The 11,790-nt window shown below is 40.9% G+C and overlaps 1 non-coding gene across 1 annotated transcript; it reads right to left on the bottom strand.

Annotated features, from left to right (window-relative positions):
* Positions 1–5,534: 5,534 nt before the first annotated feature.
* Positions 5,535–5,641, bottom strand: LOC130470957 (small nucleolar RNA R71). The gene has a single exon (XR_008931669.1). It is a non-coding gene; the product is annotated as a small nucleolar RNA R71 (small nucleolar RNA).
* Positions 5,642–11,790: the final 6,149 nt, after the last annotated feature.

Consider the following 11,790-nt stretch of genomic DNA (forward strand, 5'->3'; position numbering starts at 1 on the left):
TTTTTGTGTGTTAAATGAGCTCTTAGGAGCCATTTTAGTACTAATCTGTGTATTTGAGTGTGCCTTGAGTTTCAGGACTACTTAGTGAGAAATTGGTCTTTTTAGACCCGTTTCAAGATGATTTAGGCCACTACACGATCCCGAGGGGATTCGGGACGATTACTGTCGACTTAAGGGAGCCTTAGGTGTTCATGATTGAGCTCCGGAAGTGAGACTCGGTGTTGCGGACATATTTAGATTTTCGCCCGGAAGATCTCCCATCACCCACCGGGCGAGCAAGCCAAAGAAATCTCCAGTCGCCCGGCGCCCGACGGGCAGACATCCGCCCGGTGCCCACCGGGCGCCCAGCAGAGCAGCAGCCATGAGCGATCTCCAGTCGCCCGACGGGCGAGTGGCGCCCGACCGGGCGCGTGCAGATGGTTTCCAAAGTTTCTCCCTCCGCCCGCCGGGCAGACCTGCGCCCGTCGGGCGGATTTCGAGCGTCCCGCCCGTCGGGCGGAAGGCTGCCCGACCGGGCGACGACAACCTGGGGCGGTTTATGTGCGTTTTATTTTTCCGGTTTTCTTTTGTTATTTTGGGCAAACTATAAATACTAAGCCCCATTATTTTAGTTGATACCTTATTTTCGAGTATTAAGCACTTAGTTTATTTTCCTAAGCTTAGTTTTTCTCTCTAATTTGTTCTAAACACTTAGTTTATTTTCAATAAAAAATTCAAGCTTTCATTTGCCATTGTTCTTTAATTAGGTATTGTTCTTTATTTCAATCTTTTGTTTTGCCTTAATTATGTTTCAATCATGCTAATTGCTTTGTTTATTGTTAATATGCTTGAGTAGTATAATTTCTAGGGTTTGGGGATCCATGATTAATATGAATGGATATTGAATAGTTATGATTGTTGGCATTGTAATTGATTCCTATTGATTGGTTTATTTCACTATACAATTAGATTTGCGCAGGTTTAATTGTGGTAGTTATGCAATGTCAAGTTAAGATTCGAGAGATGCAATTTGATGTTTAGGCTTGTGTCAATAGGTAGAATTAGTGTTAATACGTAGCGAGAGCCCGTTAATTCTAAGTCTATGATTAGTATCGATTCGAGAGAGCATGCTAGTCTAATTAATTACTTGTCGATTATCGTAATTGTTCATTGTCCTGGATTATTATTTGTTGGTGAACCTATGCCCTAGATTCCTTAATATATTGATTCATTCTTGTTTAATTATCGTTCGTAGTCTTAGCATACAAATCACCAACCAACTCTTGTTCCCAATAGTCTAGTTTAATTAATTGATAGTAGGAAGAACCCTTGTTTCCCTGTGGATTCGATCCTGACTTCCCTTGCTACCTAGCTAGTGGACTTAGGTTATTTTTGATTAGGTGATACGACTTTAGCCTGTCAAAATACGGTTTTATTTTCTGTTGTTGATTGCTTATCCTAGATTATTGTTTGTTACTACTCAAGTAACTCACGTTCCTTGAGACCGGATCTCACATTGTTTTGTAGTCTTTGTCTATGCCCAGGACCGTAGGTACTAGTAATCTTACTCCATTCGATCCTGAGCCCGAAAGAACCTTTCGTAGACGAAGAACTTTCATTGCACAGTGTGGGAATTACTCTGATTCTGATCATAATATTGGCGATCTTTTTCCTTCAGATACAGATTCAGTTTCAGAGATAGAGATGGGTGACGAAACTCTACTACCGCCACCTACCCCACGGCTTACAGACTATTCTAAGCCAAGTCTGTCCGTGCTACCAAAGGCAATCATGCCTTCTATTGCAGCTGAGACCTTCAAGATTGAGCCTGCCACTACAACAAAAAGGGGTTATAGCAACGCCCTTTTATGCAACAGTTTCACTGGCGTTGCTATATCATAGTTATTGCAACAGTTATATAATTATTAATTTGAGTAGATTTTGACTTTAAAAAAGCGTTGCTATAGAAACGCTATGGCAACAATTGTATAATTTCATCATTTTATTGCAACAGTTTTTATTTATTTAATATTTTAATAAAACATTGCAACTATTTTTTTGTCAAGTATCTAAAAAAATAAAAAATGAAAAATGAAAAATTAAAAGATACGGAGAAAGTTACTGAAATTTCTGTTTACTAAAAAAAAGTTTCTGAAAATTTTTGTAGAGCGCTAATTTATTTGGGTTTCCATGGCCTCCTTCCAAACCCTTCTTCTTTACCCCAAACCCTTCTTCACGTTCTCCGATCTTCTCTGTAATATGCTTCGTTGTAATTCTCTTGCATCTGCTTTGTTATTGTCAGTCCTCTTCATTATCGTTTCCCGAAGTGAGGCTAATCTGAATTGGCAATTGGGTGTTTGAATTGGAGATAAGGAGAAATTGGCAAATTGCGTTTCTGAATTTCCGAGAAGGACAAGGTTAACTGGTATATCTCATTGAATTTGGTTTTTAATTTTCAAGTACGCTGTTCAATTAACTTGTTACAGTTGCAGTGTGGTTTTGAGACCTAAATTAGGGTTCTTAATTAGGGAATTGTGTTGATTCTTACTCATGTGCGTATGATGTATTTACAATATCTTTTTGTTGATTCCATAATAGCAATCAATTGTGTGATCGATCATGGGTTATTTTTGATGATTTTATTCTGAATTTTGATGCTTTTCGTGGAAATTTATTTGTTCTTTTATCTCCCTTCTTTAGTTCTTGAACTGGTTCTCCCTATGAGTTCTTACTGCTATATACAACAAAATACTTGCAGCTGCATCTGTTTCTCTGCTAAATGCAAGTTGTTTCCCATTAGTTCTTCAGATTAGTTTTTACCTTTTTAGAGTCACAAACCTGATTATGAATGTCATGAGAAAACACCGTCACATATGATGCTGCTAGATTTTTTTGGGTATTTGGGTGTTGGTGGTTCCTGGCTGCTGGTTTCGTTCTGTTCAGGTGTTGGGTGTTGGCTCTTTGTCGATCTATTGGTGTTGGTATTGTCTGATGGAGAGGTAGGGTAACTGGTGCATTTTGTGTAGTTGGTTGGGGTTCTGCTGGACGTGTGTGTTGTTCTTGCAAGTATGTTGTAGCTAGGTGGCACTAGTAGAATAATGGTGAATTGCCGCACCTCATTTGCCTCATTATTTTAGTAATGCGGCAAATTACATTCTAATTGCCGCATTTCGGTCAAAAAGAGCATTAAATGTGTTCTTCTAATCTCCCGTATTCCTCAAATCCTTAATTACAGAGTAGTTTTATTTCCCCCTTAGTCATTTTTAATCAACTCTTTACTCAAATTCAAATCATTTTGGTTGTTTGCTGTTTGGGAGAGATAAATTGGTTATCTGCTGTTTAGTTTTCGTTCATATTACACTATTTCCCCTCTCCTCAATTTGGGCTGCTCTTATTTTTTAATTGAAAGAGGGACAATCTACTAATCTAGGGTTTCGTTTTTTTCCTCTCTTTCGTTCAGAATTAAGTGTTTGAGGATGCTCTTAATTATGAGGATTTCATGAAACTCTACAAATAGATTTTGGGATATTGGGCTGAGGTTGATTCTTTTGCTGATGACACTTCTCTTGAAGGAAATTCTATTCCTGCTGTTCCTCTGCTGGAATTGTTGACATAGGTATTTCCAGCTTCTCTGCTGGAAGTACTGATGTTGTTCCTCTACTGATTATGTTCCTTTTGTTAGAGTCGTTTTCTTGCAGATGTTATCAGGTAACTGGTTTCACACTTTCACCTTGGGCAACTAAATTTTGTTAATAACTTATTCCTATGCCTTAAATATTTCGTGAATTATGCATTGGCGAAAAGTGATGCCAATGAGCTTTACTCATTTTTTACCGAAAGTTTACTCGGTCTTATGGAAAGTGTGGGGCTTTTGGTTCTTGCATTCATGATTATGCCACTTGCAAATGCTTGCAAGGTTTCAAACCAAAATTTTATCAGGAATGGAGAAAGGGAAACACGGACAAAATTTCAGTGTGGCATCCAAGGAGGCAATGAAGACAAGTTTTTGAGGCTGAAGACAATGAAAGTACCTGAAAATCCGTTGCAGATATCAGAATTTAGTGCAGATATGAACATTTAGTTCATCTGTATGCATTCAATATTCAGATGTGGGGGTGCCTGTCTGATCATCTGATGCCATCGATTTAGTAAAAATGTCTTCATTATCTTGCAGCATTGGTGAACTCATCCTGGTTACCGTAGTACTGAATTGTGTTTGGAACAGGTTTTAATTAGTTCCTTTTTTGTGGGTAGTTCAATTTTAAATGAAACTCTGCCGGATTTTCCACTTTCACTATCATTTTATTTTACAGACTTGTGTAATAGATAAGGGTCTACAATGCGAGTCTTGATAAATTTACATGAATCATTGGGTATTAAAAAAAAAAGTTGTTATTTACCCATTATTCTTAAGGTTTGGCTTTAGTCATTCATTTTCATCTTCTTTTTTCTTATGTATTTGGATTTTATTCATTGATAATAAGATTCTTATGAAAATGTTTTACTTGATTTGTTTGTTGTGCAGGATGGTATATACATTCGAGAATTACAAGCTTCTTTAAATATGTGAAGATTTACAGGGTTTTTGACACATAAATATTAGATAGGTTTTAAAAGTTAGAGTTATTGGACCATGATTGCAGAATGTGCGGGATTTAGTTTTAGAACATTTTTTTTACTATTCAGACAATTGTAATAGAGCTATGCTTATGAAATTAAGATATTTGAAATGTATACATTTTTTGAATTTAATTGTTATGAAAATCTTATTATACGCAGTCATATTTATCACACGTATATGGATAACGAAATCCATTTGAGAACGTGGCTTTAGACCAATAGAAATCTTTGCCAAAAACTCAAATGAAAGCGTTGCCATAAACTCATATGAAAGCTTGCCATAATCAAAACCAAAAGCGTTGTCATACACTCAATAGAAAGCGTTGCTATAAATACAATTGGATATGTTACCATAAGTATAAGAAAGTGTTGTCTTAAGTTGGTGAAAACTGTTGCCTTAAATGTGTAAATGTTGGCTTAAGCTGTTGAATAACTGTTGCCATAGGTTAAAAGTGTTGTCTATAAAAATCGTTGCCTTAGTTATTTATGGCAACGGTTTATACTAACTGTTGCTTAAATCTGAAAAACTGTTGCCATAGACTTATAGCAACGCCCCCTATTGGTAACGGTTTTTAAACCATTGCTATAGGCCTATTACAACGGTTAATTGGTCTATGATAACACTTTATTGCCGTTACTATAAGCCTATTTTGTAGTAGTGTGCATTGATTAACATGATTGAGAGACGCCAGTACGGTGGGGAACCAGGTGAAGATCCGAATCTTCACATACAGTCCTTCATCCGATATTGTTCCACCATCAAGCAAAAGGGATTGACTCCGGAGCAGACTATGGAGATACTTTTCCCGTTCTCTTTGAGTGGGAAAGCTAAATTGTGGATTAATGGGATGAATTGGGCGGATTTGAAAATCACTAATTGGGAGTCCTTGGCTCTTGCTTTTTATGTTAAATATTTTCCACCTGAGAAAACAGCTCGTCTAAGGGGTCAGATATTGGGTATCTCACAACAAGCAGATGAGAGTTTGTTCGAGGTCTGGGAGAGATTCAAGGATTTGCAAAGAGAGTGCCCGCACCATGGTTTGGAAGATTGGTTCTTGATTCAGCAGTTTTATAATGGTCTGGGCAATGAGTCTAGATGTTTGTTGGATTCAGCTGCCAGTGGGAGATTCATGCAACTTGAGGTGCCTAGAGCTATGGAGGTGATTGAGGAGATAGCCATTCACAATTCCCAGTATGGGAATCCTAGAGGTTTATCTAATAGGGGTGGTAAGCATGATTTAAATTCTATTGAACAATTAACTGCCCAATTGACTGCTTTACACTATAAGTTTGATAATATGCAAGCAGCCAATGCTCAATCTGCCCAACCTGTTAGTGTAGCTGCTATGAGTGCCCAACCTGCTACTGTTTGTGAAAGTTGTGGAATGTCTGGTCATTATGCACAGGAATGTAGGAGCTCTGTTGAACAATGTAACGCATTTTAATCCTACAAACAAAATAACCCATTCTCCAACTCTTACAATGAGGGCTACAAAAACAACCCTCTACTATCCTACATGAGCAACAATATCCAGAACCCTCACCAAGTCCAACATCCACCACAACAACCATACCAAACCCCACATCAACAATCCTACCAACCACGGAACAACTACAACCAACAGTCTAGTGGACCACCTGGGTTCCCTAGACAACACACATCACCTCCACCACCACAACCTCAAGCCACACAGCCTGACCCTATGCTAGTAGAGATGAGAAACATGATGCTACAAATGCAAAAATCTCTAAGTGAAAAGGATGCAAAGATCGATGCTCTTACTGCTCACAACAAGATCATTGATACACAGTTGGCACAGATGGCTACTACTATTGCAGGGAGGCCATCAGGCCAATTTCCTTCACAGCCCGAAAATAGGGAGACTGCTAATGCAATTACATTGAGGAGTGGTAGGGATTATGATGGCCCTTCTATGCTGGTTGAGGTTGATTATGGGGTGTCTGCTAGTGGTCTGGTCAGTGAGGAAATCCCAAAGATAGCTATGGATGGTAAGGAAGCTGAAAAGGTAGTCAATGAGAATGAGGCTACAACTGAGGTTAAGAAGGGGAAAAATATTCAAGTACCACCTATTCCACTCCCCTTCCCAAACCGGCAACTCAAGAATAAGCTAGACAAGCAGTTTGGCAGATTCTTGGAAGTGGTCAAAAATCTGCAGGTAACGGTTCCTTTTACCGAGTTAATCTTACAAGTTCCTGCATATGCTAAATTCATGAAAGATATTTTGACCAAGAAACCATGCTTTTTGTGAGGTAGAGACCGTAGCTTTTACTGAGGAATGTAGTGCTTATTTGCAAAACAAGTCTCCACCTAAACTTAAAGACCCCGGGAGTTTTTCCATCCCATGTAACATTGGCATCGTATTTATTGATAAAGCTTTATGTGATTTAGGTGCTAGTGTGTCTGTCATGCCTTTGTCTGTCTGTACTAAATTGAATATGGGTGAGCTTAAGGTTACCAATATCACTCTACAAATGGCCGACCGTTCTGTCAAATACCCCTTAGGTGTTTTAGAGGACGTCCCTGTTAGAGTAGGTAAATTCTATATACCTGTTGTAGTACTAGACATGCAGGAGGATTCTCGAATTCCCATAATCTTAGGTAGACCCTTCCTTCACACGGCGGGGGCGGTCATTGATGTTAAAAGTGGGAAATTGACTTTGTCTGTTGGGGATGATAAGGTAACTTTTAATCTGAATAGTGCCTTAAAAAGTCCCATGCTAGAGGAAGAACAATGCTATCGTATTGATGTAGTCGATTTTATTACTCGTGATAACGTCTCCCAAGTTCTCGAAAGAGATCCTTTGGAGGCAGTGCTTTGTTGTGAGTCTTCTGCAGGTGATAGCAGTTCTTGGAGTGCTGAAGTGGATGCCCTAGAGTTGGCTCTTGTTGGTGAAGGGTCCGAACCAGAGGGCACCAAGCTGAAGAGGTTAGTTCAGCCGGTTTGTCCTGTTAAAGAGGTAAAGAAACCCAAACTTAAGCCTCTTCCTGCTAACCTTAAATATGCATTTTTAGATGATGAACAACTTTGCCCTGTGATCGTCAGTACTGCACTTGATGCAGATCAGTTATCCCAACTTCTTATTGTGTTGAAAAATCACAAAGGGCTATTGGGTACAGTATTGATGATTTAAAGGGTATTAGCCCTGACTTTTGTATTCATAGGATACATCTAGATGAAAATCATAAACCATGCATCCAACCCCAGCGTCGTTTGAACCCTATCATGCAAGATGTTGTAAAAGCTGAAGTTATGAAAATGCTTGATGCGGGTATTGTATATGTTGTGTCTGATTCTAAGTGGGTGAGTCATGTTCAGGTAGTGCCTAAGAAAGGGGGGACAACTGTGGTGAGAAATGAAAAAAATGAGTTGATACCAACTAGGGTATTCACAGGTTGGCGCATGTGCATTGATTATAGGCGTCTTAATGTTGCTACTAAAAAGGACCATTTTCCCCTTCCCTTCATTGATCAAATGTTAGAAAGGCTAGCCTGTCACAAGTTTTTCTGTTATCTGGATGGTTATTCTGGTTTCTTTCAAATTCCCATACATCCAGACGACCAGGAAAAGACCACCTTCACCTGTCCCTATGGTACCTTTGCATATCGTAGGATGCCTTTTGGTCTGTGTAATGCACCCTCTACTTTCCAACGTTGCATGATGAATATCTTTTCTGATTTTATTGAGTCTATCATGGAAGTGTTTATGGATGATTTTAGTGTCTATGGTACTTCTTTTGATTCTTGCTTGCTAAATCTGACTAAAGTCTTGAAAAGATGTGAAGAGTGTAATTTAGTCTTGAATTGGGAAAAAGTGTCATTTCATGGTTACTGAAGGGGTGGTCTTGGGACATTTGATATCTGATAAGGGCATTCAGGTGGATCGAGCTAAGGTCCAAGTGATTGAACAATTTCCCCCTCCAGTTAATGTGAAGGGTGTTAGAAGTTTTCTTGGTCATACGGGGTTTTATCGCCGCTTTATCAAGGATTTTTCTAAAATTGTTAAACCACTTACCCAGCTCCTCCTCAAGGATGCCCCGTTTGTGTTTACTGATGCTTGTCTTGAGGCCTTTGACAGGATTAAACAGGCACTGATTTCGGCTCCCATCATTCGTTCTCCCGAATGGGATCTTCCGTTCGAGATAATGTGTGATGCAAGTGATTATGCAGTTGGGGCAGTTTTGGGTCAGAGAAAGGAAAAGGTTTTGCATGCCATCTACTATGCAAGTAAGACCTTAGATGAAGCTCAAGTTAATTATGCTACTAATGAGAAGGAGCTTCTAGCCATAGTCTATGCCTTGGACAAGTTTCGCACCTATCTGATTGGGTCCAAGGTGATAGTCTATACTGACCATGCGGCTCTTAAGTATCTGCTCTCAAAGAAAGAAGCCAAGCCCAGGCTTATTCGATGGATACTACTGCTACAGGAGTTTGATCTGGAGATTCGCGATAAAAAAGGGGCTGAGAATGTTGTTGCCGATCACCTGTCTAGATTGAGATATGATGACGGTAAAGTGTCTACACCGATTGATGATTCATTTCTGGATGATCACTTACTTGCACTTGCCAGTCAGTCACCATGGTTCGCAAATTTTGCTAACTACATTGTAGGGGGTATTCTTCCGGCCGATCTTACATATCAACAGAAGAAGAAATTCCTACATGATGTTCGGTTCTATTTTTGGGACGACCCTTATTTGTTTCGTGAGACTGCTGAAGGGTTGTACAAGCGTTGTGTTCCGGAATGGAAAGTCCAAGGTATTATCAGTAGGTGTCATTCTTCACCTTATGGTGGTCACCATGGACCGGCAAAGACTAACGCTAAGTTGTCACAATGTGGTTTTTACTGGCCTACTATGTTCAAGGATGCACAGGATTTTATTATGGCTTGTGATGCGTGCCAGAGGGCCGACACTTATTTCGAGGAGGTATGAGATGCCACAGAACGGGATTCTTGAGGTTGAGGTTTTCGATGTGTGGGGGATTGACTACATGGGACCATTCCCATCGTCCAAGGGTAATCTGTATATCCTTGTTGTTGTATATTATGTGTCCAAGTGGGTGGAAGTCGTTGCCTCACCTACTAATGATGCCAAGACGGTCATTTCTCTGTTCAAGAAAGTTATCTTTCCAAGATTTGGGGTTCCGCGAGCTTTGATTAGTGATGGAGGGTCACACTTCCATGAGAAGCATCTGGATGTGCTCCTGCGCAAGTATGGGGTTTATCACCGCACTGGGCTAGCCTACCACCCCCAGACGAGTGGTCAAGTTGAGGTCTCCAACCGAGAGATCAAATCTATCCTTGAGAAGGTGGTGGCGAAATCTAGGAAGGATTGGAGCGATAAGCTAGATGATACTCTATGGGCAAACAGAACCGCCTTTAAGACACCTATTGGTACCTCCCTGTATCGGTTTGTGTATGGCAAGGCATGTCACTTACCAGTAGAAATGGAGTACAAGGCTTATTGGGCAATCAAACAGCTCAACATAGATGCAAAGCTAGCCGGTGAGAAGCGGTTACTTCAATTGGGTGAGCTCGATGAATTCCGACTACAAGCCTATGATAGTGCCCGGATTTATAAGGAAAAGACCAAGAAGTGGCACGACAATCACATTTTGCATAGAGAGTTCGCGGTGGGCGACAAGGTTCTACTCTTTAACTCTAGGCTTAAGTTATTTCCTGGAAAACTTAAGTCTAGGTGGTCTGGGCCGTTCACCGTGACTATGGTAAGCAAGTTTGGGTCTGTTGAAGTAGAGAATATGATAATGGTGAACGCTTCAAGGTCAACGGGCAACGTCTGAAGTTGTACCATGATGGGGCTACTGTAGGAGTGGTTGAGGTCCATCACCTCAATTCCTCCGCCTCATAGACTGCATATTCAAGGTAACAAGGTCGTGCGGGACCTAGAAATAAACCAGCGCTTTGCGGGAGGCAACCCGTATTTCATTGCTTTCGATAGTTTAGTTCTATTTTGTGTGTTTTGTAGCTTATTCTTTTCCTTAGAGAGGTGAGGATAGGGTATTTTTACTTCTTTGGGCGTTTGATGTTGTACAGGATTGGCTCTTAAGTGAAAAAAGTTAGAAAAATGATAGTAGAAGGACGTTCGCATATCGCCCGCCGGGCGAAGGCCGCCCGACCGGGCGCGTGTCGAAAGAACTCCCAAGATCTCTTTTCGCCCGACGGGCAGCCTGACGCCCGACGGGCGGCTCATTACGAGGATTTGTATCTGATCGCCAACCGCCCGACGGGCGAGGAGCGCCCGACCGGGCGCGCGTCGAAGGAGAAGTAGCAGGATCGCCAACCGCCCGACGGGCGAGGAGCGCCCGACCGGGCGCGCGTCGAAATAATTGACAGTGTCTCCAACCGCCCGACGGTCGGGAGTTGGCCCGGCGGGCGAAAGGAGAAAACAGGATTTAATAAGCACGGATCTCCCTTTCCTTCACACTTTCCTCTCAATCATTTCTTCTTTCTCTCACATACTCCATTAAACCCCAAACCCTAAGAACTTCAAACCTTCATATCTCCCTCATCTCTCACCCAAATTCATCAATCCACACACCAAAATCATCCTCACAACATCCTCTTCAACCTCCACCAAACAATTTTCACCCTTTCTCACTCCCCACAAAAACCCAATTTTCACCAAAATCTCATAAAAACTCAAAACTCTTCAACAATGGGTTCAAGGCCAAAGAGAACTTGCACGGGAGCAACAAGGAGACAAGAGGAGGCTTCCACAAGCCGTCCACCACCACCACCTCAGTTTGCACCGGATATGGCCTTCCCGAGCATGATTCTAACTAGTGAGGAGCAACAAACCCGTCTTGCACACCTCAAGCTTCGGAAGGTAGTCCCTACTCGATTTATTTGCCAGAAAACTTTGCATGATATGGGTATTGACAGCGATGTTAGGAGATTATTTCATGGGGTTAGCATGAAGCACATGTTTTCCATGGTTAGGTTGACATTTAGGGATCTTACTCTTGAATTCCTTAGCTCATTTAATGTCAGAAAGAATAGATATAAGGATGTCACTAGAGTTTCTTTTCGATTGTTGAATAATGATTTTGATATGCCTATTAAAGATTTTGGTGCAATATTTGGATTATCTGTTGAGCATGATAGGTCCCCCGGGGAGGGACATCTTAATAGTTCAGTTTGGGGGAAGTTG

The sequence above is a fragment of the Spinacia oleracea genome, chromosome 3 (assembly GCF_020520425.1).
Source record: "Spinacia oleracea cultivar Varoflay chromosome 3, BTI_SOV_V1, whole genome shotgun sequence".
In the NCBI taxonomy this organism is placed as follows: Eukaryota; Viridiplantae; Streptophyta; class Magnoliopsida; order Caryophyllales; family Amaranthaceae; genus Spinacia; species Spinacia oleracea.